Source organism: Camelus bactrianus, chromosome 18 (genome assembly GCF_048773025.1).
Source record: "Camelus bactrianus isolate YW-2024 breed Bactrian camel chromosome 18, ASM4877302v1, whole genome shotgun sequence".
Lineage (NCBI taxonomy): Eukaryota > Metazoa > Chordata > Mammalia > Artiodactyla > Camelidae > Camelus > Camelus bactrianus.
The window spans coordinates 1,036,353-1,063,396 of NC_133556.1; the positions used below are offsets into that span (position 1 = coordinate 1,036,353).

General features: G+C 59.6%; 1 long non-coding RNA gene across 1 annotated transcript; it reads right to left on the reverse strand.

The window, feature by feature from the left end:
* Positions 1-1,484: 1,484 nt before the first annotated feature.
* Positions 1,485-10,613, reverse strand: LOC141573842 (uncharacterized). The gene is made up of 3 exons (XR_012500171.1): positions 10,328-10,613; positions 8,491-8,791; positions 1,485-8,244 (listed from the first exon to the last, which is right to left on the reverse strand). It is a non-coding gene; the product is annotated as an uncharacterized LOC141573842 (long non-coding RNA).
* Positions 10,614-27,044: the final 16,431 nt, after the last annotated feature.

Genomic DNA, 27,044 nt, shown 5'->3' on the forward strand with positions numbered 1-27,044 from the left:
TTGCAAAGAAATCTGTTGTCCTGGTGGGGGAGGCACGGGGGAGAGGAGTGAAAGGTGATGTAAATGCAGAGGTGGGGGTGGGCACACACCTGGAGCCCACGTGTGTCACCTGCGCTCCCAGCCACGTAGACCCAGAGGGTCCCACGGGGAGGGGAGGGAGAAGGGTGCTGGCGTCTGGCCCTGAGACCCGGCTCCAACCCCGACCTGAGCCCTTCCTGGTGCCAGGATTCTCCGTTGTCCCTGGGACCCATCTCAACCTCGTGGAAAAATCCAAGCCAACCTGAAGGCCCCCAGCCTCTCAAGGTCCCACCCTCCCTGTGTCTGGGGTGAGGGGCCAACAGCCCATTGCCTCGGGCTCCTTGTGGCTGCGTCCTTTGTGCTTTTTGTAAGTGGCTTCCAGCCACTCCTCGGGGATGCTTACTGGCTGCTGGCCCTGTACCTGCCCAGGCGTGGGGCCCGGAAAGGACTCGAGTCGGGGGCGACTGCCCGGGCTGAAGCAACGTGACTCAGCGCTTGGCCGAGACTGGCTGAGACCAGCGCGGGTCCGGTCTCGCCGGGGCCCTTCCCTGGCGTGAGCAGGCGGCCGACCCTCTTAGAGTCCCCGTTCTCTGCTCTGCAGAACGAGGGCCTCGTGACCTTTCATGACTCCAGGCGTCTGTTATGAGCTGAACTGTGTCCCCTCCAAATTTGTAGCTGAGCTCTAATCCCTAGTGCCTCAGCATGGGACTGTGGTGGAGCCCTGCTCTTTAAAGAGATGATCAAGGCAAAACGAGGTCACATGCGTGGGTCCTAATCCAGTCTGACAAGTGTCCCGATAAGAGGGGACTAGGACACAGGCACACACGGAGGGAGGGGCCCGTGAGGCTGCAGAAGACGGCCGCCTGCACCCCAAGGAGGGAGGCCTGGGGGAACCAGCCCGCGGGCCCCTGACCTCTGGACTCCAGACCCGGGAGGAGACGTGTGTTGTTTAAGCCGCCGGCCTTGGGTATTTGTCGCAGCTGCCCGAGCGACTGTTCGAGCACCTCTCAGCTGTGCTCTGTCCAAGGTGCTCGCAGAGGCCCGTCCAGGGTCAAGGAGGGGACACGGAGGACCCCCACCCTTGACGGGGAAGGTGGCCCTGGGAGCAGCGTTTGTGGGGAAGTCTATGTGCTATGCGGATGCGCACGGATTGCCCAGGAGTGGGAACCAGGCAGGTGGCGGAAGGGGGAAGGGAAGGGAAGGGAAGGGAAGGGAAGGGAAGGGGAGGGAAGGGGAGGGGAGGGAAGGGGAGGGGAGGGGAGGGGAGGGCAGGGCAGGGCAGGGCAGGGCAGGGCCCGGGGCGGGGGCCCGGCGGGCTGGGACGAGGCTGGAGGCCTGGACGCCTGGACGCGGGATGCGGGGTCGGGGCTCGCAGCCTGCAGGGGGGCCCAGGAGCCCACCAAGCCACCTGCTTGTGGAGACCGTTAAGGAGCTGGGCTGTGACGCCTGCGAGCTCAGTTCTGCGGCTCAGGACGCAAGAGACGCAGCCTGGAGCGCGGGGAGCTTCCTGCCCCGGGAGCGGGGAGCCGGGAGCGGGGAGCCGGCAGCGGGTGGGGCCGGGCGCACCCCTGGGGGCGGCCACCCTGGGCACTGAGCCCGGCTCTGACTTCCACCCCCAGGAAGCCCCCGGGCTCCTCAGGCTCTGTGTGCCGTGTGGGCCGGAGGCCCCCTCAGCGGGGTTCTTCCTCTCCGTGTTCTGTTTAGCGCCGTTACAGCCTCAGACCGCGGGGGTGGAAGTGACACTCTGGGGAGACCTTGTCACAGCGAGAGGCTGGGAGGGGGGACTTCGTGGCAAAGGCGAGGCCTGAGCGCCAATTTCCCCGAGCGAGCCGAAGCCCCCAGGTAGGCGAGAGGAAACAGGTGTTCAGGGGCTGCGGGAGCTGAGTGCCGCTTGTCACTTGGCGGGGCCGCCAGCCCGGGCACAGGCCGCCCACCTGGCTGGGGTGGAGCAGAGCTCACTTCGTGACTGTGAACCCAGACTCCTCCGCTGTCTCTTCCGTTCCCTCTTCCCCCAGGTGCCTTGCTTCACCCCCTTTATTCACTCGCTCATTTGCTCATTCATGGAAGGCCCCCCCGTTGCCAGGGGCACAGAAATGAAGGGACAAAAAGGAGTCCCCGTCTCCCGGGGCTGCCCAGGCACGTGCCCTCAGGCGCCACTCTCGTTTCCTGTCTTTCATCTTCAAAATAGATTCCACTCAAACAGTCCAGCAGTTCAAATGGCCAAACACAGAACTACCATTGACCCGGCAATCCCACTCCCTGGTTCCGACCCACGAGCGAGGGAAGCCTACGTTCCCAGGAACGTCTGCTCAGGACGGTCGTCGCAGCGCGTTCACAGTAGCCGACGGGTGGGAAGAACCTCAACGCCGTCAGCGGGTGAACAGATGACAACAGTCACGTTCGAAGAGTCTTCAGCAAAAATTAAAAACAAAAAAACAAAAAAAAAAAACCCAGGACTGAGGTTCAGACGTGTGCTTGCGCATGATGGCTCCTGAGAGCAGGCTGCTCAGTGGAAGAAGCCAGCACACAGGCCCCGGAGGCTGTGACTGCACTGCTGTGGAACGCCCCGAGCAGGCAAGGCCACCGGGACAGCGGACCGGCGGTCTCCGGGCCCGGGAGGGGTGGGGGCCGGGGGACGGCTGAGGAGCGCAGGGCTCCTCTTTGGGGTAATGAAAGTGTTCTCGAGCTGACTGCTGGCGGCGGGGGCACACCTCGCTGCGGGTACCAGGAGCCATCGAACGGCGCACTCCGAGCGGGTGACTGGCACGTGTGAGAGTTACATCTCAACAAAGCTGTCGGAAAATAACCGTGCCTGCCTTCACCGGGGTGTTGAGGGGGTTCACTGTTTTCTGTAAAGTATTTAAAACAGTGCCTGGCACGTGCTGGAGCACCCATAGATGGTAGCTGTTTAAAAACAGTACATTCCTTTTAAGCACCGGAAGCTCTGCGTCCCTGAGCAGCCTGCCAGGCCCGGGCAGACAGGGGCTCCCGGGCCCGGGTGCCCGCGCCTGGCTCCCGCTGGCCAACAAAGACACTCATCCCTTTGATTCCCTTTAGTACCGGGGTTTGCTACCTGGCTCCTCTGTCTGTGGTTTTAGCATCACCTTTGAGGGGCCCCCGCATGGCCACCTCTTCCTCTCCCCCCACTGCCCCACGGGACCCGGCCCTCTGGGGTTACATGGCTTATTTGGAGGGTGGCCCCTTGTCCTCTCGCCACTCACTCATCTCAGACCCCACACCCCACACCCCACGGCCCCTTCCCTTCTAATCTGGTGAGGCCAGAAGCCAATCACACGCTGGGGTCTCGTCCCCACGTTTTGCTTGCTCCTGCGAGACGCACCTTGGCCAAACGGGCAGTCTGGAGGCTGGCGCTGGGTCCGGCTCCCGGGGACCCTGGCTGGGGGCTGTCTCCCCGAAGCACATGGACGTCTGACCTGGAGGCCAGGCTGGCAAATCCGTGGGTGAACATTTGCAGATACCATTAAACGGACAGAATGGCTAATAATTTAGATAATTTGAAAACAATCCAGCTTTGTCTGAGTAAGTTAGAAAAATAAAATGAGGCTTATCAAGGGCAAAGGCAGAGCCATCCAACAGGAGAGAACTGAAATGGGAAAGGCAGGAATTTGGAGCAGTGTTAACACAGAGAAGGACCGGGAGCTGGTGTCTGACGCGAAGGGACACGTGAGTCGCTGTGACGAGCCCCCAGTCTGCCTGGGAGCCCAGAGCAACTTGGGGCTCGGGGAGAGCCACCCCGCCCGCCTCTGCCGGCCAAGGGGCAGCTTCTCAGCCTGGCCTGGCCTGGCAGCGAGTGGCACTGGCCGGGTGCCGGGGCCTGTCACAGAGCTCGTGTTTCCAGGAGAGACCAGAGAGCCAGCCGGACGGGCGGCCCCTTGGAGTGTGTGCAGCGCCTTTACGTTTACCGAGCACCTACTGTGTGCCAGGCAGGGGCGTAAACATACGTCGCTGAGAACTGACTGTGTGCCGAGTGCCTTCAGGGCCCTATCTCAGCAATCGCTGCATTGATTCTGTGAGTCAGGTGTGCTCACTTCCAGTGTATGGGTGAGCAGCCAGGCACAGAGAGGGTTAGCAACCTGCCCGAGGTCACACAGCCAGGAAGTGGCAGAGCCAGGGCCGAGAGCTGCTGGGTTCTGGATCCCACAATTCTCCTGACTGTTCAACAACTTAGGTGAATGTCTGCTACGCACGGGAACGGAGGGTGTGGGGCGAGCACAGTTCCTGCCCCCAGAGGCAGAGAAGGATAAAGCAACAGGCAGTTACGCTGCGTAAGCCCAGGGGTTACAAGGTGCACGATGGTCCTTGTAACCCACCCCGTCCTGGGTGGTCTAGAAGACCGGCCGGGCGTTCGCCAAGCCGGGGCGTGTGATGCAGCAGAAATGCTTTAAGCTGGTGGAACAGTAAGTTCAAAGCTAGGTGTTCTTGGAGAGTTGCAAGTCCTTCCTTCCCAACTGAGTCTCGGGCGTGAAGGGACAGTGGGGGCAGGCGTGGGGACAGACATGGCTTGGAAGCCATGCCAGGGAGTTTGACTCCGTCTTGGGGACACTGGTGAGCCTGGTGGTGGGGGAGCGGGGTTGACAGGCAAGAGGATCAGATTTGTGCTTTCGAGGGATCTCAGTGGCCGCACCGCTCGGAGGCTGGCTTGAAGGGCTTGAATCCCGAGGCCGGGGGATCTCTCAGAGGCTGTGGTGGGAGGACCCCCGCTTGCTAGAGAGGAGAGCCCAGCTCCAGTAAGATTAGGCGGCTCACCTAACTGGGAAGTCCAGGCTGCAGGGGTGGCTGGATCCAAGGGCACAGTTAGAGTCGTTCTCCGTCCCTCCCCCGGCCCCCACCCTGAGCCCCTCTCTCCCCGAGGATGAGTTTCCTCCTCGTAACGTCCCCCCAGCATCACAACCAGAAAGGCACAAGCCATTGTTATCCCTGGAAGAGAAATCTTGAGAAAGATGGAGTCGTGTGCCATCCCTGAACTGGCCGCTATGGCCCCGAGAGTGGCTTCTTCCACTGGTCAGCTGGGCCGCCTGCTTGCAGGGAGGAGCCCCAAGGACACACTGACGCCCAGCCCCCTGTGGTCAAGATGTCGGTGGGGTACGCAGGTGCCTCCGGGCCACCACGGGGGAGACGGGTCAGTGAGGCCCGGAGGAGGTCAGATTGGCAGGGTCTGGCAGGACTGGCAGGCACTGGGAGAGGTTGGGAACTAGGAATAACTTCTAGGGTTCTGGTCCAATCCCCTGATTAGATGGTGGCGTCCTTCACTGAAGTTGGGACGTCAAGTGAGAGGAAAAGATGTTTGGGGAAAGCTGGCGAGTGCGTTTCAGGCACACCGAGTTTGAGGTGCCTGCGGGACATCTTGGGGCACAGTGCTGGTATCCAAAGAGAGGCCCTGGCCGGAGAGCCACTCGGGGATGACCTCTGGGCGAGGCTTGTAGAGCTGAGGTCGTGGTGGGCTCTCTCGGGGGGAGAGGGGGGGAGTGAGGGGAGGCGGAGGGGCCTGGGAGCGTCTTGAGAACCCCCACCACCAGCTGGGCAGTCAGTGATGTCGTGGGGCCAAGAGCCAAGGGGAAGGAAGGTTTCCCAATGACTCCTTGGAGGCGCTGGTGGCAGAAGCAGAGGCTAACGGACCCCTGGGAGAAGAGGAATCTGGAGGGGAGTGGGCATGAGGCCCAGCCTGGCCAGACAGGCTCAGAGCGGGTCACCAGGCAGCTCAGGTGGGCCCCAGGCTGGAGTGCCCGGGGGAGCTGGTCGCCTTCCCTGGGCTCCCGGGCTCCCAGCCCTCCTCGCAGCCCAGTTCTGCAGGGCCTGGACCCGACACACAGACACAGCTCTGGGCTTCCTCACATCCCCTCGTGCTGGGCTCTCCCCGGGCTCAGGCTGACCTGGTTGGTGATCTAGGGCTAGCCATGCAGGTGTGGGCAGGCTGGACGCCCCCAAAGGGGGAGGATGGCAGGGCCAGACCCCTCACACACCCCTGTACCTTTGCAGGGGCCGGGCCCGCGGGCCTGGGGAGAGGCCGAGATGGCGGTTTTCTTCCCGTTTTGCACGTGAGGAGAGTGAGGCTCAGAGCGGGGTCAGGAGCAGTGCTCTGGGAAGAACTTACATTGGGGGAAACCACGGCGTCTCAGGTGAGAGCCAGGCCTGCTGCCCCGGCTGGTGTCCCCCCCTACTCAGTGAGACCCCCTTCGGCCGGGCTGAGGCTGACCAGCGAGGCAATGCAGGGCAGGTGGTGCGGGGGAGGAGAGACCCCAGCGTCCAAGAATTCGGCCAGCCTCCCAGGGTCGGGGTGTATGTGGGGACAGGCTCCGGGCACCCCAGGAGCCATGGAAAGAGTCGCCAAGGGCCCTCCTGGCAGAGAGAGGGCTGGGGAGGTGGGTGAGTGGGGTGGGGTCTGCTGGGCGATGGCTCCGGGGTGGGGGGAGCGGCCCCGCAGCCGCAGAGCGCTGCCTGAGGCCCTCTGATGACGGCTCCATGTCAGAGCTGGCCCCGTGGCTGTTGCCTGCACGGCAGCTCGGGCGGCCCCGCGCCAATTAAAGACGAGCTGAGCATACTGTTAGCTTCCAACTCGTCAGGAATCCAATTAGGGGCGTCTTAGATCCACTCGAGCGGTTCTGCCGGCCATCCGCGCTGGAGACGCTGGGGCTGGGGCGCAGGCTGCCCACTGACGCGCTGTCCTGGGGCTTGGCCAGGCAGGGGCTGGCTAACGCTGGCCCAGCAAGGGCGAGTTCCTGGCACAGCCAGCGTGCCGAGGGCCGTGGTCCCGACTGGTCAGTGCGGATCTCGGGACGGTGGCCTTTCTCCTGGGGGGGGATGTGCCAGACCGATCGGAGGTCCACAAGGAGGCAGTCCCAGTGTCATGTTTCCATCAGGCTTGGCCCTGAGGGGCCATCTGGTCTACCCCTCCAGTGCCGCTGGGAGGCACCCTAGACAGGGATCTAGTCCAGACCCTAAAGTGGACTTGAATCCGCTCCATTCCAGCCAAGTGGCCATTGACTCGGGCCCCTTTTATGACAAAGAGGGCCAGGGTCCTTATTTGCAAATAAGACACCAGGCTCGAATTTGCCGAGACAAGGAAGGAACTTCCCGGAGGGAAGGATTCTGGGGTTTCACACACAGAAGGGAGGCTCAGATGCTGCCACCCTCTCCGCCGCCCATCCCTGCTACTCCGCACACACAGCCGCTCCCACCAGGGCGCAGTGGGCAACCGGGGCACACGCAGCCCGCAGCCCTCCCTCCCACCCCGGCTGCCTCGGAGGGGACGCGCTCGTCTTCCGCCCGCTCCAGTGGGGAGGTCTCGGGGAGGGCTGCGACAGTCCGGCTCGGTCGGGGAGAACTGTGTCCTCCCCAGACTCCTAGGTCAAAGCCCGAATGCCCAGGACCTCAGCACGTGACTGCATTTGGAGACAAGGGCTTTTAAGAGGCAGAGAAGTTAAAATGAGGCTGGTGGGCTGTCCCAGACCTTCCCTCCTGAAGGGCCTGGGCTGTGATTAGTCCAGCCCTGTGATTCTCCACGGATGAAGTTTGCAGGGAGGTGGCGGCTTCCGCTAAAAGCTGCGCGGTTGGTGTTTACTCACTCATTTATCTAATATTCACGGAGTCTGCTGTGTGCCGGGCAGTGTTGTCTACGTAGCTGGAGAGACAGGCAGGAAACAAGACCGTTCCAGACAGCGGGAGGTGTCCTGAAGATGACCCAGCACAGTGTGTGACAGGAGGTGACGTCAGCTAGGGCAGCCAGAGTGGGTCTCACAAAGGCCATGTGCAGATTAGAGGACGTGCCTTCTCGGCAGAAGAAACAGCAAGTGCAAAGGCCCTGGGGTAGAAACACATTTGGTGTGGATCCACGTGGCCACTGGAGCTTGAAGAACTGAGAGCAAGAATGTGGAAAAAGGAAGCCTCGTAGTTCACAGTAGGGGGGACGTGAGAAGCCAGCAGGGGTTAAGCTGGGAGGCACGGGATGTGTGTTCTGAGAGAGTGAACTGACTTCCCGCTGAGGACGAAAGGTGGGAAAACACGGCAGTGCAGAGACCAGGGTGTGGCCGCCAGCGGGAGGCGGGGGCTTGGGGGCTATTAGACTTGCTCCTGGCCTGGGCGGGGAGGGGGGGCGGGCTGGGAAGAGGAAATGATGGAAGGTTCTGGCCTGAGCTGCTGGGAGAGCTGGTCCTGCTGCCGGGATGCGGGGAGCGTGCAGCTCTGTTCGGGGGCGTCGTGTGAGCGGACCTGTGGGAAGGGCAGTTGGGTCTGAAAGCTGGGAGAGGCTAGGGCGGGAATGGAGGAGGGAGCGGGGCTCAGGCAGGTAAACCCTCAACCCTGCGGCGTCGCCCCCATGCAAGGGCAGGAGATTTGAGCCAGGGAGGTGGTGGTGGGGAGAAGGGAGCACCCAGGTTTGAACCCAGGCTCAGCTCCTCCCCGCCGAGTGTGGCCTCATGGGAGCCCTGTGTCCTCACTGGACCTCAGTTTTCTCACCTGTGAAGTGGGAGCACACCCAGTTTTCTAACGTTGCTCTGGTTGGATTTATCACCTTTGTCTTCATGCTGTGTGCCTGTGGTTTGTTCAGGAAGTATTCCCACACCCAGAGACGGTAGACAAGTCCGCCCTGTGCACTTGGGTCTCTACTGAAGGGGTGCGCTCTGCCGTGTGCGAGGCGGGGCTCATCGGGGGCTGCCCTCCATTTAGTGGATCGTTGCTTAATAGCCTTGCTCTTCCCCCTTCTGAGCACAGCCACCCTCTCCGCATGATGCACGGGGTGTTGGGGTTTCTGGAAGCCCTAGGGGAGGGGAAAATGTAGAGGGGAAGGGAGGTGAGGTGGCCTGGAGGGAGCAAGGTGGCCCCCGGGGGGCTGGGATGCTGGGACGGTGCGGCAGGGGCGGTTCCTGGGGGAGGGGCTGGGGACACACTACACAGGTCATGGGAAAGGACACTGTCCAGGGGCGGGAGGCACTTGGGTGTCTCTGTTCTCTGACAGTGGCTTCCTTGGCTCCAAACCTTCCGATGAGCCTCCTGTGCACATGGGAGCCTCGTTCGAGGGCCGGGCCTCCAGCGGTGGGCAGAGCACAGGTCCCAGAGTCAGGAGGCCCCGCTGCCGTGCCCCGGGGACTGAGGCTGGGCGCCGCCCCCGCCCCGGCCTCCTGTGGGCTCCCCACCTGTGAAGTGAGGTGGGTGTGGGGCAGGGCCGGAGGGCTCAGTGCCCTTGACCTCAGCCCCAGCCTAGCCGTCCACCTGCTGGCGAGGGGCACCCAGTCCCAGGGCCGAGGCCCATGGAGGGGCCACACTGAGAGTTAGAAGAGTGAGGACCAGGCCTGGGACTCCGGGCTCCTGGCTGGGGCCTCCCCTCCCGTGCAGGCAGCGGCCCCAGCCCGTGGGGAGCAGACACTCGGAACCCCTGGTGGCGCTGAGCCCTGAATCTCCTTCCTGCCGGACCCCTCCTCACGCAGCCGCCACTCTGGCCGCACCCACAGGGCTGCCAGCCCAGGGCCCCGGGCTGGGAAATGTTCTCTCCCTAGGCGGGCGGCTGAAACAAGGCAGCGCAGGTGGAGCGGCTGAGACAGCACGGACCACTCCCTGCAGCCCCGGAGGCTGGAGCCTGAGGTCAGGGTGTCGGGGGCGATCGCCCGAGGCCGCCCTCCCCGGGGCGCAGGCGGCCGTCCTCCCCGCGTCCCCACGTGCTCAGGCCTCTGTGTGTGCCTGCACCCTAATCTCTTCTTGTCAGGACCCCAGACGTGCTGGCCTAGGACCCACCCTAGTGACCTCGTCTTGCCTTAATTCCCTCTTTAAAGATTTTGCCTCCGAGCACAGTCGCAGGCCGAGGTGCTGAGGCTGGGCTGCAGCGCGTGGGTTGGTGGTGGAGGTGGGGGCACAGGCCAGCCCCTCAAGGGCGGACAGCGAGGAGCTTTTAGAGAGGGTGGGGTGGGCTCGGGGCTGAAGGGGCCTGGCCCTGTTGCCTGCACTGAGCTTTCTGGGGGCTCTGGGTTGTGGGGGTGTGCAGGGTGTGACGTACAGGGCCTGGGGCGTGCTGCGCGGGGTGATGGGGTGTGGGGGGGAGGCCGGTCCACTGGGGCAGTGGCAGCACCGGGGGACCTTCCTGCCCCAAGGGGGAGGCGGCACACCGTCCCCAGGCTACAGAGCGGAGTGGGAAGTGCAGGGAGAGCCCTGGAGGCCACACGACCACAAGGACAATGACAACGACTTGTGGGGACCTTCGAGGTGCCGTACCCGGGGGTGGGTGGCCTGAGAGCCGGCCCCTCCACACACACACACACACACACACACACACACACACACACAGTGAGGAACTCAGACCCACCTCTGCAGGGAGGAGGGAGGCCACGTTCTGCGCTGGGAATCAGCGCCTCAAGGCCGACCTTCAGCCAAGTTACAGAGACTCGTAAATCGTCCTGCCCTTGCGCACTCGTCTCGGGCCCTGCGCACTGTCCGCGTGCCCCTGCTTCTCCTGGGGTCTGCATAAGAGCCTGGGCTTATGTCACCGAGAAAGACCAGGCCCCTCCAGGCCAGGAAGAGGAAGGCCTGGAGTCACAGGAGGCCAGTGTCGCCTCCCCCAGGCGCCCCTGCCAGCTGCAGAGCTAGGCCGCGCCGTGTGGTGGCCAGGAGGGGAGGGGTCCCGGGTGGCCCGCCCACCCCCACACCCCCCCGCCTCTCTCTGGGGCCTGTAATTGGATCTGGAGCCTGAGAGCTTTGGCCTGAGGGGTGGGGTGGATATGGGGATCTTGGGTCTCAGGGCCCCTGGGCTGAGCCCGGGTGGAGAGAGGCATGCAGGGGCCCGGCACTCTGCGGCCGGGCAGAGGCCAGGAGGGCCCAGGGCGCAGAAGCCTCGGTGGCCTGCACCCTGGTCCTCACGGGCCCCTCCAGCTCCACGCGGGCCCTGTGTCAGCCCACCCGCTCCCGTCCTGTCATCAGGAGATTAGGTGTGGGCGGCCCTGCATGGCCGCAGGGGCCCCGGGCATTAGGCCTCTCCTCTGACCTTGAGGGGATTTGGCCGGGGCATCGGGGCGGGGCGGGGAGGGAGAGGACAGGCCCAGGCCGGGGCCAGCCCCGCGGTCACTCACGGGCACCCTGTTACCACAGGTCCCAGACAGTGGCCCAGACCCAGGCTTTGTCTGAAAAGTAGAATATTAAACAAAACAAAAAATATTAGAATCAGCTGCCAAGATTTAAAATGGAGAAATTTTACATTAAAATCTAATTTCTAGCTTTTCTGAGGAAACAGAAGGAAATCAAAGACCAGGTGACAATGGGCTCCGTTCTGGTTCTGCTCAGACGCTCCAAGTCCCAGGTCCCTCCGAGGAAGAGCCCATCAGAGCCCCACACCTCCTGGCCCTGCCGGCATGTCCCCGCCACATCCCTGCCTCCCCTGTGCTCTTTCTGTCTCAGACGCACCACCCCTTGCTTCCTCCAGCTTCGAGACCTGCTGCTGCCTCAGGGCTTTTGCACTTGCTGCTTCTACTTGGCTGCCAGCTCCCACCTCGTGTCACTGGGGTCTTGACTGTCACGTCACCTTCTCTCCTGCATCTCCCTCTCTGCTTTGTTTCCTGTGTCACTCATCACCATGTGACACTCTGTCCTGCTTATTACAGGGCTCGGGCTGAGGGCCGACTGCCGGCTGAGATAGGGCTGGCGGCTTCTCCGTGGGGCCTGGGCTCCTTCGCAGTGTGGGGACCGGGAAGCATCTGGCGAGAGCACCGGGCACAGACCTGGCCCAGAAAGGGCATGAACTGTCCTGCTGCACACTGTTGGCTGGAGGAGACAGACCTCGTCCAGACTCAAGAGGCTTTGTCTGAGGAGGGTACATGGACAAGTTCGAAGAGAGAGGCGCTCGGAGCCCTGCCAAACACCTGGGGCGGGAGCGCTGCTGCGGTGCTTTTTAGGCAGCGCAGTCGGCCACAAGCGAGTCTCAGAATCCACGGTGCTCAGTGAAGCCTTGGCGCTGGGTGGCTGGCTGCCCGCTGTGGGCCTGGTGGACAGGAGCCCTCTGGCCAGAGTTCCTTCTTCCTGTGACCCGCCCCCGCCCCCCAGGCATCTGAGCTGTTGTGCCCACCTTTAGAGAACCCTGCATCTCGGGGCTCCCTTATGCTGGTCCCTCATGACACCCCTTTGCAGCCGCCCTCCCCACAAACTCCAGCCCCGACAGTCGCAGATCCCTTCTCTGTGCTAGTAGCTCGGACTACTAGTATAAATGTCATCATATAGCACGCAGCCCTGCGTGTCTTTTTAGGACTTTAGGCAAACCCGGGGTAGCACTTGCCAGGTTGTAGCAGGTGTCGGTGCTTCGTTCCTTTTTTTGTGGCCAAATCATATTCCGTTGTGTGACTAGACCACATTTGCTTACCCATTCATCAGCTGGTGGCATTTGGGGTATTTCCACCTTTCGTCTGCTGTGAGCAGTGCTGCTATGAACGTTCACGTGCACGTTTTTGTTTAAACAGCTATTTTCAGCTCCTGTGGGGTCTGTGCCTCAGAGTGGAGTTGCTGGATGGTGCGGTAACTCGATGCTGAGCACGCTGGGACTGCTAGACTGGCTTCTGTGGCAACGGCACCATTCACATCCCACCAGCTCGCACGAGGCTCCAACCCTTCCAACACCTGTTCTTCTCTTGCTTATTGTTACAGTCAAACCGGTGGGTGCGAAGTGGTCTCTCGCTGCAGTTTTGACTTGCATCTTCCTGGTGATCAATGATTGAGCATCTTTTCATGTCTTATTGGCCGTTTGAATGTCTTCTTTGGGGAAACGAATGTCTTCTCAGATCTTCTGCTCAATCTAAAAATTTGGGGTTGTCTTTTTATTCTTGAGCTGGACGAGTTCTTTACAGATTCTGGGTACTAGACCCTTACCAGATATGTTTTGCAAATATTTTCTCCCATTCTGTGGGTTGTCACTTTTACTTTTCTTGGTGGTGTCCTTTGGGACACAAAAGCTTGAAAATTTGATAAAGTCCAGTATATCTATTTTTTTGTTGCCAAAAAATTTGGTGTTTGGTGTCATATCTAAGAAACCACTGCTAAATCAAGGGTCATAAAGATTTGCCTCTGTTTTATTCTAAGAATTTTGTATATGGTGTGAGGTAGGGGTCTGAGTTTGTATTTTTGGGTGTGGCCCTCTGGTTGTCCCAGAACCATTCATTTAAGAGACTATTCCCCCCCCCCCCCCCATTGAGTAGTTCTGGCCTGCTGGTGGAAGATCAACTGGCCATGACAGACAGGTCTCTTCTGAACTTTCAGTGATCATTATGTCTATTCTTGAATTAGCTCCGTGTTATTTGATTACAGTAGTTTTGTAGTAAGTTTCTCAACTGGAAAGTGTGAGTTGAATCCTCCACCTTTGTCCTTCTTTTTCAAGATTATTTTGGCCATTTAGGCCCCCCTTGCAATTCCACATGAATTTTAGGATTAGCTTGTCCATTTCTGCAAAAAAAGGCCATTGGAATTTTGATAGGAATTGCATTGAATCTGTAGATCAATTTGGGGAGTATTGTCATCTTAACATTATTAAGCTTCCCAATCCATGAACATGGGATGTATTTCCATTTACTCTGGTTTTCTTTCATTTCTTTCAGCAATGTTTTACGGGTTTCTGTGAAGCAGTCTGCATCACCTCAGATACATTTGTTATTAAATGTTTTATTCTTTTTGATGCTGCTGTAAATGGAATGGTTTGTTAGTGTGTAGAAACGCTGCTGATTCTGTGTGTTGACCTTGTATTCTGCGGCTTTGCTGAATTTGTCCGTTAGCTTTAACAGCTTTTTTTTTTTTTTGGTGTATATGGATTTTTAACATTTTCTGTATATAAAATTGTGTCATCTGTTAATAGAGACAGTTTTACTTAGCATTTTTTTGAGATTCATTGGTGATGTTGTATCAATAGCTTATTCCTTTTTATTGCTGAGTAGCTTTCCGTTGAATGGACATGTCACAATTCATTTATCTGTCCTCCTGTTAACAGACATTTGGGTTGTTTCCAGCTTAGGCTATTGCAAATTGGGCTGCTAGATTATTATGCAAGTCTTTGTATGGACATATTTTTTTTGAATTTTTCTTGGGTAAATACCTAGAAGTGGAATGGTTAGCTCATGAGGCAGGTGTGTATTGAACTCCCAACTTTTAAGAATCTGCCAAACTATTTTCCAAAGTGGTTGTACAGTTTTGCACTTACATCAGCAGTGTATGAGAGTTCCAGTTTCTCTAAATCTTCGACTCCTGATGTGATTGGTCTTTTTAGTTTTTGTCATTCTAACAGGTGCTTGGAGGTATGTCATTTTGATTTTAATTTGTATTTCCCAAATGACCAGTAACCTTGAGCATCATTTCAGTGCATATTTGCCATTTGTACATCTTCTATGTGAAATGTCTGTTCATAGCTTTTGCCCATTTTTAAGTTGACTTCTTTGTTTCCTTATTGTTGAATTTTGAGACTTCTTTATGTATTCTGTATCTGTATCTTTTATCAGATAAGCGGTTTGCAAATACTTCCCCTCTGTCTATGAGCTGTCCTTCTGTTGTCTTTACAGCTACCTTTGAAGAGCAGGCGTTTTTAACTTTGATGATACCCAGTTCATTAATTTTTAGTTTTTGAATCATGCTTTTGATGTCATATCTAAATAATCCTTACTTAAGCAGAGGTCACAAAGATTTTCTCCTATGTTATCTTCTAGAAGTTTAATAATTCTAGGTTTTACACTTGGCTCTATGATCCGTTTTGAATTAAATGTTTTATATAGTGTGAGATATGGATCAACCGGGTTTTTGTTTGTTTGGTTTTTATATATGGCTATCCGAATGTTCCCGTATCACTGGTGAAATGACTGTCTTTTCTCTGCTAAGTTGCCTGTGTGCCTTTGTCAGAGGCTGGCCATCCGTGTAAGTGTGTACTTCTGACTCTATACCGTGCCGTGGGTCTGATTGTCTACGTTTAGATCCTGTCTTGTTAGCTACAGCTTTATAACCTGTCTTTCAATCATGTGGAGTTAGTGCTCCAACTTGGTACTTTTCCTGTTGTTTCGCCTCTTCTAGGTCTTTTGCATTTCATATGAATTTAACAAATGGCTTGTCAATTTCTAAAAACAAAACAAAAGCTGTCCCAGACCGCACGGGTCTCTGACAGTCGGCAGCTGTTATGGGTTATGTTGTTTCCTCTCCTGCAGGCTGATCTTTCCAGGAGCTTCTCCTGCTTTCCCCTGACGTGGCCCACTCTAAACCACTGCGTCCACTCTAGACCGACTTACTCAGGTGTGTTGTCCCCTGTACAGAGACACCAGGCCACCTGCATCACCCGCTGAGTTTCTCAGAGCAGGGGATCATCACTTACTCTGCAACCCCCAGAGAGCCCAGTGGAGCTGGGTACGTGGGAGAGTTTTCCTAAGGCTTTGATCATATTTCCACACAAGTCCTTTATAGTATGGACTAGAACAGGGAGCTAATGAGGATGTCTAATGCTTGAGTTCCTACCCATCCACCTACCCACCCATCCTTCACCCACAGCCGTCTCTCTTCCCATCTTCTGGCCCCCCACCCTCCCTTCCTGATCACCAACTATACTAGACACCAGGGTTCAGAAACATCTTCCCGGCCCTAAGTTTCTCTGCCTTTAAACGAGCAGGTTGGAGGGACTGATTTCCCAGAGCTCTGCACACTCAGTTTTCCTTTGACTTCTGCACAAGGACAATCAGCACCTCAGGCTGACAGGGTTACAGCGTTTCCACAGGAAGGATGAGGAGCTGGGCCAAGTGAGAGAGAGGGCCTCATGCCCACTGACTCCGGCACAGACACTGATTACCACTTGCCCCTATGTGAGCCAAGATCCCAGGAACTGAGGGCCCTGTGACAGGGCGGGTGCAGGGGGGAATCCCAGAGACGGCCCCTCCTGGCTGCGGGCGGTATTCCCTGGGCGCCCAGAGTCTCCCTCGCTGTCTGTGTCCAGTGGGAGCCTCCTGCTGGCCCAGTAGCCACGGTACCCTAGGAGGCAGTGGCTGAGCACGGAGGGCTAGGAGGCTAGGAGTGGGGGGCACTCGGGCCCGAGGGGCAGAGCAGGGGCCCCAGGAAGCCTCAGGTCTATTTTACCCCAGGGCGGGGCCGAGGCCCACGGTGTCTAAAGCGTCTGGGGTGACATCATCAAGACCTGCTCTGGCTGCTGCCTCCCTCACCGCACCTGTGCCCACCCAGAGCTGTTTGTGGCCGACACCTGTGCCCCTGGCCAGGCCATCCTGGGGGAGGCCTCTGAGGTGGAGGGAAGGCTAGGGTTGGGGCGTGGAGGAGGCGGGTGACCCCTTTCCCCTCTGCCCAGGCTCCTCCTCCCGGTGCCTGGGGCTGCCCTGACGCCCCCGCAGCCTGGGCCCAGTTGTGACACCGTACAGTTTGGAGTTAATAACAGAGGTTTTTATCTCTTCTGCAGTTTTCTTGTTGCTCTGTGGCCTCTGCCCGTTGAATCGGGGCCCCGGCTGCCTCAGGGGGGAAGCAGACACAGCTAAGAACAAAGAAATCAATTGACTTTCTGGAATGAATTTTTAAAAACTCGCAGCAGAGGCAATATTCTGAAAGCGCAGAGGATGTCTTTTGCAAGAGCAGGGCTTTTTGAGAGAGGAAGCGTTTTTTGAGTGAAAACATAGACTTTATTGCATAAGCTGCAGATGGGGGAAACCGTGGGAGGGCGTTTTCCTGCTGAAAGGGGCAATAACGGGACTAGGGGTAGCAGAGAAGGGGGGTCCGAGCCCCCCACCTGGCCCCGGCCTGGGTGAAGCCATGTGGAGGCGGCTGATGGGAAATCTGGGTAAGTCTGGGGACTCTGGGCGTGTGAGACCTGCATTTGCCCCATGTCTTCATGGAGAAGCCCCGCCTGACAGCATCATGGTGGCCCCTGGGGAGCAGCCCCCAACAGCCCCCAATCGTCACTGCTCAAAAGAGGCTATTGTTGTTATTATTATTTCTGTTTCACAAAGCAGATGGTTTGTGTATTAGTTATCTACTGCTGCATAACAAATCACCCCAAAATTCAGTGACGTGGAACAACACAGATTATCTCCCGTAATTTCTGCGGTGAACAATTTAGAAGTTGCCTAGCAGGGTGGGTCCAGCTCAGGGTTGCTCTCGAGGCTGCATCTGAAGGCTCAACTGGGGCCAGGGGATCCTGGTCCAGCCCTGGCTGTTGTACGGGGGCTTCATCTTCTTTCATGTGGCCCCTGCACGGGCTGCTGAGTGTCCTCACAGCACAGCAGGGGACTTCCCCGGAGCTGGTGACCCACGAGAGCTGAGAGGGAAAGTGCCATGCTTTGTGGACTGGCCCTGGAAGTCAGCCCCTCAACACAGGTAGAGACGGGACAAGTGTGTAAATACCAGAAGGGGTTCGTCCTGGGAGGCCGCCCATGAGTGCAGTGCCGTCTGGATTTCAAAGCATTTAGCAGCTTTCAAAGCACTCTAGCGTCCACAGCAGACAGGTGCACACACTAGCTCACTGGCCTTTCCCTGAGATGGTCCCAGGTCTCCTGTGCAGGGACTGAGCCAGGGGCTTTGCGAGCTTCTCTGGTCCTGCCTGTGCCCTGTGCTGGGCCTCCAGTGTTTGTGGGGCCCAGGAAGTCATCCTGGAGAAGAAATCCAACCCCAGACCCAAAGAGCAAGGCCAGAGCTAAGACGGACAGGCTCAGTTCAGGGTCAGCGAGGAGCAGAGAGGGCAGAGCCCCTGAGAACACAGCGAGGGTCTGTCTGGAGGGCCTGGGACGCCCGGCGGAGACATCGGCCAGCAGAAACTGCATCTCCATGTGTCCCCTCCTCGGTGTCCCCAGCACCCAGCTCAGGGCTTTGCCCCAGAGGGTCTGTGGCATTGGGGGCCATCCCAGGTTTTGGAGTTGGGGCAGGGGTGGCGCTGTGTCCACTGATCTCTGGTGCTACTGTGTGTCCCTGCACAGGAGTGCTGGAGGCAGGGAGGCCCAGTGGAGGCTGAGAGGCCCCCTGGCGTGGTGGGGAATGCTGAGGCTGAGACTACCTTGTTGTGGGGCCCTCTGTGTGATTCAGGGGGTTCCTCCCCTCCTGGGCCCATACCTGTGAACCATGGTAGATGCCTTCTGACCTGGGGGCTGAAGCAGTGGCCTGTGAGGTCCTACAAGGGGCTTGGTGGCCACACAGAGCCTGGGCTGAATTCCCCCAGGCCCTCAGCTGGCCCCAAGCTATGACAGAATTCCTTGTTTCTGGGCCAGGCTCCTCTCCCAATGCCGCCTCCTGCAGCTCCATGGACTCTGTCTGTCTCTGCCTGCCAGACTTCCTGGGGCCCCCCACCCCCAAGCTGCCACTGGGGGGCCTGCTGTTCCTCCTGCATAGACACCGCCTTCAGGGGCACTTCCTGCAGCCAGCCTTGCAACCATGGGGTGCACACTCGCTCTCCAAGTCTCAGAGCCTCTGCTGGGGCTGGACCCCCGGCTGCAAGACTGGCTCCACCACTGAGCAGTCAGTGTGCATCCTTGGGCCAGTGCTGGGGCCTCCCACCTCCTCAGCAACCAGTAGGGGCCAGACACTAACTTGGATAAGATACTGAGGCCACGGAGGTGAGCGGGGAGCCAGGGCACCTCAATCAAGTCCTTTCCTTCCCCTTCCCCCGACTCCCAGACTTATCCAGGGAAGGCAAGTTGCTTTAGCCCTCCAAGCCTCACTTTTCCTATCTTTAAAATGGGCACCACAGTGTCTTTTGAAGGGCGAAGACATTAAATGTTGGGGAAGTCCACTTTATCAATTTTTCTTTTACAATCTGTATTTTTGTGTCACGTTCGAGAAATCTTTGCCAAACCCAAGGTCCCTAAGATTTTCTCCCATGAAAAGATAAGCTGCAGTGTGGGAGAGAATGTTTGCAGAACACATATCATGAAGGACTTGTATTCGGAGTATATAAAGATCTTTCATCACTCAGTCGTAAGAAGACTCAGCCCAGTTTCTAAAGTGGGCCAAATATTTAAGCAGACATTTCACTAAAGAAGTCGTGATGAATCAGCCATGAAAAGATGCTTGAGATCATTAGCCATTAGGAAAATGCAGATTAGAGCCACAGTGCAGCACCACCCCACACCTCCTGGAAAGGCCGCAGTGAAACAGACTGACTACAGCAAGTGCTGGCGAGGATGGGGGGCAGCCGGAGCCAGTAGGGGTGTAAAGCCGGGCAGCTGCTTTAAGCAAGCGTGGTAGTTAAACATACTCCTGCTGTGAGACCAGATGCTCCTCTCCTGAGCACTCAGGAGAGTCCGGGACACGTGCGCAGACGGTCCCAGCCCACCAGCTCGGGTGCTCAGGTGTCCCAGGCAACTTGGGGTCCGGCAGGACCCGAGCACCGCCTCTCCGCGTTGCTGGGAGGGTTCGCCTTGCTGGTGGACGCTTCTACGTGGGCTGCACGTGGGAAGCACAGAACAAGTATGTCTCCCGTGTTGTCTTCATCTCACCCGCCGGCAACAGCGTGCAGTTGGGGAAACGGAGGCCGGGACAGGGCAGGCTGTTGACAGGGACTGGCCAGCAGGCCAGTGTCAATGCCGGGCCCAGCAGCCAGGCTCTGACTGTGGCCAGTGGACGCCCAGCTCCCTTTCCTTCCTCCGTCCTGGTGGAGCCGCCGAACTTCCATCTCATGGGGACGGGGGTGTCTCCACGCTTTCCCCTCAGCTGGATCAGGGCCACAATCCCTGGGCAGGCTGGAGCAAATACCCCTCCCTGAGCCACCCAGCTCATCAGCGCCCCGTTAGAGCAAAACAAGGAGCACCTGCCAAAGGGCCCTTGCTGGTTTCGGCTAAATGAACCCAAAAGGAGTCGCCTGCTGCTGAAGTTGGCTTCGGTGGCAGCCTCGACAGTGGCAGAGAGCAGGGGAGTGCCGAGCATCGGCTGGAAGAACGGAGCCTTCAGCTCAGCTCCCGGGTGAGGACTGGAACTCCCCCTGGCTGCCAGTGGGGGAGGCAGAGGCAGCCCTGGTCTCACCTCACCCCCGAGCCGCTGCGGCATGGGGCTGGGGGTGTGGGGAGTGGAGCCAGAGCTGGGGAGCTGGGGCACAGCTGGGACCACTGGGAGCCCCCAGTGTTCCGATTGTCCACTGCTGCATAACAAAGCACCCCAAACTCAGCAGCTTGAAACAATCGTCATTTATTCTGTTCCCGAATCCCCACCCCGGGCATTGCTGGCGTGGGGTGGAGGTTGGTCTTGGCTTCACGAGGCGTGGGGTGGGCAGCCTGGCTGGAGACTGAGGGGCCTCATTCCAGACGGTGCACTCCAGTGGGGGCCAGCTGTGGGCCTCTCTGTGTGGCCTGGGCTTCCACAGAATAAGGTGTCTGGGTTCCCAGGTGACAATCATATGGCCATTTGAGACACAGCCTCAAGGGTCCCAGAGCATCACGTTGCCCCGTTACCTCATGGGGGCCGTGGAAAACAGAGGGCTGGGGCACAGACCCCACCTCTTGGCGGGAGGGCGGTGGGGTTCTGGAAGGTCGTGGGGACAGGAAGCTAGCTATGCGGCGTTTTTAGAGCTACAGCCTGCACCTGCTCGGCCTCCACACCCTGCAGGCAGGGAGGACCCCAGATTCACCCAGCCTAGAGCCCCCCACGAATGCTGGCCCTGCCCAGTGCATTGCCTCACGGCCTGAGGGCAAATCGGCTTGGGAAGCCCTGCCATGGCTTCCCTTGTCCTGCAAAGGTCCTGGCTTGTTAACTCGGAGGGTCTGGGGGCGGGGCGGGGCCTGGCAGCCAGGGGCGTGGCCGGTGGTGGGGTGTGGCCGGTGGTGGGTGCGGCCTGTGGTGGGGCGTGGCCTGTGGTGGGGGCGGGCTTTGGTCACCTGGTCGGAGGCCGCAATGCTTTCCTGGCAGTGGAAGACCTTTCTCTTTCATATGTGGTCTTCCCTTCCATGAAGGGGCCCCTCCATCCCTCCCGTCCTGTTCACCTCTTTCACAGTCTGCGGGAGGCCTGGGCCGGGCTATGTTTCTTGGGAAACAGAAGAGCATGTAGTAACCCACCAATTGTTCTCCAAGTTCAGAGTCACTGCAGTCTCCAGGGTGTCCCCACACCTGCCCTGGGGCTTTCCAAACATCAGGGTCCACCGGGACCCCCTCCCTGTGAGATGTTGGCAAGGCCCAGAGTGGGAAGCGGGCTTGCCCCGGGCAGGCACCTGGCCACGGCACAGCAGGGCCTCCGCCACACCTCTCGCCACCTGTTGTCAGCAGTAGCCCTGTCGTTCCGAGCCACGGAGGGGCAGGTCCTGGCCTGGGCCTTAAGCCACCAGTGGGGGCCTCCGTGTCCGTCTGGGGGACACTGTGCAGGGCTGTGAGGACTGGCTGCAGTCCTGGGCACCTGGGTAGAGCAGGGACGGCTGGGCAGGGTCAGGGGGATCTGATGGCCAAGACCCCCATTTAGCCTCCATCCAGAGGTCGTCTCCAGGACAGGAGCCCGGCCGCGGGGAGCCGCCTCCCATGTGACTCCGAGCACCTGGCCGCTTCTACCTCCTCTTTCCTTACCTACGGAAAGGGCCTGCCTACCGCCCACCCCATTCCCGGGGGAGCAAGGTGACGACAGGCCCCCGAGCTCCAGGTGCACCCCAAGGGTGGCATGTGGGTGGAGACCCCAGGTTCTCTTCTGGGGGGAAGAGGAGGGGCCTCGGTGTCCCTCGGCCGAGCCGCGCATCCCCCGACCCCACACCAGACAGGCTCTGTCCCATCAAATTCTCCAAGTTAACAAGTGCAGGCCTGATGATTAACTAGATTTGCAAAGTTGATGAAAAGCTCGGGATATAAATAAATATTCCTGGAGACATCCCACCCCCCGCAGGCATGAACTTTGAATAATTGGAGAGAATTATGCTGAGGATTAATCAAAACTTTTTTTTCCTTTCGCTAATTACCTCTGGCTTCATCAGTGTCAGAGTCTAATCAACCCCAGACGTCGTAACCGACCCTCGGGAAACGTGAGGGACGGGGGTGTGGGGAGGGGGGAGGGCGGGCTTGGTGCCACTTCGAGGGGGATGGGGAGCTGGGCGGGGAGCCTGGTCCAGCTCCAGAGCCGCCCTGGCCTGGGGTGCGGCTGGCGGTGGCGGGGGGCGGGAGCCAGCCCCCAGGCCTGCCTCTGATCCAGATGAGGGGAGTGGTGATGCAGTCCAGCCGCCTCCCTCCGCTCCTCCCTCCTTGCTGAGTTTCTCGGTCAGATGGACGGGGCCCAGGGTGGGGGCGAGCGCTGGGGCGGCCCCAGTTGTGGGGAGAGGCGGGCGCTGGCCGGCCGCCGTGGTGGGCCTGAGGGCTGGTCAGGATTCTGTGCATCTCTAGGGGAAGGAGGCTTTGCCCCCCCCAACCCCCAAGCCCTCTGAGGAAGTCATCTGTATCTGATGAAGGACCCCTGTTCTGGGAGCACGGCTCCAGCGCCCGCCCGGAGGAGAGGCCAGGGCCTCGGGCCGGTGCCTCCGTCACAGCTCTCTCGCTGCGTTGCGACCGCAGGGCGTCTGGGCTGTGACGGCAGGACAGGCAGTGGCTCTTAGCCCCTCTGGGCAGTGCCCCCCCCCCGACCCTGGCCTCTCCCCCTGCCTGGGCCTCCTTCCCTGGGGCTGCTTCTGACCCCCTCCCCCTCCCCTTCCTCGTTTGGCGAACCAGATGAGCCTTTGACCAACGTCTGAAGAAAACTCGCCTGCCTGGACGTTCGCCCCAGCGCCCCCGCTCAGGAACCGAAACCCCGCCCTGGGCCCCTCGGCACTCGTGCCGGCCCGGTCTTGCCCCTCTTCCTGGCACAGTTCCTAGGAGAGGCTGCGGGCCCCGGTCAGGGTCACCGGCCCAGCCCCGCCTAGGGCCACCGTGTGGCCTCTGAGCAGGAGGAACGGGCCCCTCCTGGCTTCTCACAGCCACGGCCTGCAGACCCCGCGCAGCCGCCACCGGCAGCCGGGGGCAGCCGGGAGCAGCCCCCAGCCCAGCAGGGGATGGAACTGGCCTCGTGCAGGTCTGGGACCTAGGAGGTGACAGCCTTGTGAATCCCCACAGCCCCAGCCAAGGACCCTGGACCCGGGGTCCTGAGACCTGGCTGGGGGACTTGGGTGCCCGGCACCCTCCCGTCAGGGGGCCCACATGTACCCAGGATGGCTGAAGGGTGGTGTCTGGGTCACTCTTTTCTCCCTGGGGCTCCGGTGGTTGCTGCTCCCCCCAGCAGGCAGGTCTTGGCTCACAACCCCTGTGGGGTCGGTCCTGCCCCCCTTTCTCCCCGTGAAGCAGCACCCCTGCCTGGTGCCCCGTGGCTGGCTGGACCCGGCCCCACATCTTTCTTCTCGCAGCAGATGGAGAGGATGGTGGGTGGGAACCAGGGTTCCCAGAGCATCAGAGTTGAGGCTGCTACCCTCCTGTGTGGAGAGGGGTGCACTGGCCTCTCCTGCTCTGAACGAAGTGGTGCAGAGGCTGCTGGGGTTTGTTCCTTTTCCTTCCAAACTTTCCTAAAAGGGGGTTGAGATTGCCTTTAATTACAGAGCAGAGCGAGGCAGAAGGCACAGCGACTCTGCAGGCAAAGTGACCCCCAGAGGCCCAGGCCTTGCAGAAAGGGATAGGGGGCAGGGGGCGCAAGGAAGGAGCACTGAGGGGCTGGGGGGCAGGGGGCCCCAGGGATGGGAGGATGGTGGTGCCTGGAGGGGCCCTGAGAGATGGAGTCCGGGGAAGTGGGGGCCTGAGGGGCCTCTGCCGGTGTCTCTGACTTCCCCCCTCCTGCCTTCCTGTCTCTCCACCTGTCTCCCTGGGTCTCAGGTGTGCCCCTGAGCAAGGTGGGCATAGGCCATGGCCGCAGGGGTCAGGGCAGGCTGGGTCATCCCCGTGGCCTGCCCCTCCTGGCGCTGGGTGACCAAGTACCCCCGCAGTCCCCCATCAGAGAGGGAGTGATGTTCCGACCGCTGCCTCCCCCTGCCGTGATCCGGTGGGCAGAGACAGGCCCAGGCGCCCCTGAGCCCTGGCCACTCTGGTCCTTCTGCCACCTCTGCCCCTCAGCCAGACCTTGGAAGTCCATTATTTCTGTTTCCTGGCAAAGACAGGGTAGCCGACCACCGATCTGAGAGATTATAGGTCCTTTCTTCTGTCTTTAGACAGGTTGGGGGTTAGCGTCACACCCGTGTCCACAGGAGGGAGCTGCTTGACAGGGCACCTGTGGCTCCTGGGCCAGCCGTGGACATACCGAGGACCCCTGCCCTTTGCTGGGCACAGCCCAGCAAGACCTGTGCACTGGGGGTCCAAGGGCAGCCCCTCCACCACCTCGCCTGTCCCCAGGAGGCCTGTGCTCCTGCCCCACCCTGACCCTGGATTGCTGTGTGTCTCTGGGCACAGGCCTCCCCTCTCTGGGCCTATTTATCTTCTCTCCTCTAGATCGGCTTCCGTGCACCCCAGGTCCTTCAGGCCCAGACGCTGGGTAACTTCAGCTGGGCAGGGCCCCCACAGGCTGTCCCCACCTTCCCGGGCACCCGGGCTCCCGCTAGGCCCGAGGGCTGCCTGGCCTCCTTGTCTGCAGCAGGACCATCCGTCACTGCTCGTGACAGATTATCTGTCCCTCTCCCTGCTGCTGCTCTGGCTATTCCGGCTGCAAAGCAGTGTTTATCACTCCCCACAACACGACTCCCCCCCTCCGCCCGCCCCACCTCCCTCCCCTGGCCACAGATAGCAGGAGGTTTTCTGGGGCTATTTTCATGGTTTTAATTTTCCATTCCCTGCCCCCTCTCTTCCCCCTTACTATATCCTGGGCTCTTTTGGGGCTTCTGGAATGAGCCTACATTTTCCCAGCGATATTTTTTAATAAAAACCATCATTTATGATTATTTTCCTTCCCCACGGACTGTCAGCTTCCTCATCTGATTTTTTTATCGCCGTGGCGTCCTGCCCACTCTGTCACCACGCAGGCGCAGACGGGCATGCGTGCACATCCTTATGGGCTCGAGGGTTTGCTCCAGAGCCGCAGGTGGGGACCCTCCTGCCCCTGCCCTGCCCTGCCCTGTCTCAGCCCAGCCCTGCGGCCCTCCGTTCTCCGCGGCCCCTGGTCTCCTGAGCTTTCAGTCCTCCTTCAGGGGAGTGTCACCTGCACGTCTTTCTCAGCTCCGTTCATTAGAAAGGACAGAGGTCTCGGAGGAGGTGGGGCTGCCTGCAGAGTCTGCCCGGCTGCTAATGGCTCAGGACCATCAGGGACCGTGGTTTTCCACAGAGAGTCTGGTCTAACACACCCTCCAGCAAGACCTGGGATGGGGCCCTGCATCCAACACTTGGTTCCCTCTTTTTGAAATATAGACAAATATGGGGCTGTGGGTCATTCATTCATTCAACAAACACTCCTGGAGGGCCTACTATGTGTGGGAAGAGCCACACACCTGTCCTAGGGTAGGAACCAGCTTAGATGTCACCCTCCTGATACCAGAGCCTCCACTCACACTCACACACTCACAGAATGGAGCCCTGCGCTGCCCAGTGATTTTGCTGTGTGACCTCTGGCAAGTTGCTGACCCTCTCTGAGCCTTCATCGCTTTCCTTCTCTGGTCTCCATCCACCCCTGGCCGGACATTGGTCCTTTCCTCATCAGCCCCCAGGGGATCGCGTTTCAAGCAGCTGCAGCCTCTTCCCAGTTCCTTCTCGGCTGCTTGCCAATTACCCAGAGGAGCCAGACCTGTCTTGAGACAGCCAGCTCCAGACAGCTCCTCCCCTGCCTGCCATACCCAGGCGTCCCAGACCAACCACATGGCCCTCCCACCCCTGCCAGGCTCTTGCTGGCCCCTGCTCCTTGGCCATCTTTGGAGACAGGACCCTGCTGGGTTCACTGGTGGCTGGGTTCCGAAGCCTGGGGCCACTGTCCCGGGTTCCAGCCCGAGGCTGGCCGGACAAGTGAGTAATGGGTTCTCCCAGCCCAGCTTCTCCCTTATCAGTGGAAGGAGAGAGTGCTATGAATATTCATAGGGCTCACATGAATATTCATGATGACGATGACGCTCTCCCTCCATCACCTTGCCCTCGGGCACCTCCATAGCTTTCCAAGCTCCCGCCCCTCCCCTTGATCCCAGCCTGCAGGTGGCTTTACCTCCATTGGCAGGGAGGCGGGCAGGAGCCCCTGGTCAGGGAGGTCCCTGGTGGGAAAGACCCCTGTCCTGGTGCCCAGGGGTCCAGGCTCGCATCTGCACTCTGACCCCACTTCCCATGGGAAGCCACTTCCCCTGGGCCTCAGTTTCCCTCCTGACCTCTACCGGCCCTTCTGGGCCTGAGGGTTTGGCCAGGCGGACCGCTCCAGGAACACACACGTCCTCTCTGACTCCACTTTCTCTGCTCCACTGTGTGAGGACAAAGCTGGGGGTCTTGGGTTCCCTGAGGTGGAGCCAGGCAGACCGGGTTACCCAGGACCGGTAACCAGAGAGGCCCGGGGTCCGGTGTCATGGGCTGGTGGCCAGGGACCGCTCCGCTGGCCATCCCCTGGGACAGGCGAGACAGGCGGGCGAGGGCGCTGGCTGGGATGGCGGGGGCTCCAGGAGCAGCAGAGGGAGGGGTTGGGTCCGGAAGGCGGGGAGGTGGGTGGGCAGGGCTCGGGAAGACCTTCGCCTTCAGGGTCAGGGTATGCGGGACCTCAGCTCCTGGAGGGGAGGCTGGCTTTGCCGCGCACACTGTGTGACCTTGGGCAGGTGGCCCAGCTCTGTGCCTCGGTGTCCCTCTCTGTGCAGGCCTTTCCCTGCTGTGTTCAAGGCTGAGCTACCCTGGCTCCCAAAGTGTGGGAGGGCCCCCTCTGAAGGCATTTGGCCATGTGCTCGGAGGGGAGCCAGCTTGGGGACACACCGCAGGGCCCAAAGCTTTGAGATTCTGGGAGGCCAAGCCTCTGCTTGTGCCCTGTCCCCCTGCCCATGATCCCTGAGCTCTCAAGAGCAAGCTGCCTGCTGGCTCCAGACCTCCATGGGCTCCTCCCTCTGCCAAGGCACCTGCGCTCATGCTGAACCCCGATTTCCCTGCATCTCTCTCTTGTCTGACTCTCACTGGGCTGCAAGCGGTAGGCATCCAGGGTCCCTGCCTCTTTCTGGGTGCCCAGCTCGGTCTCACAG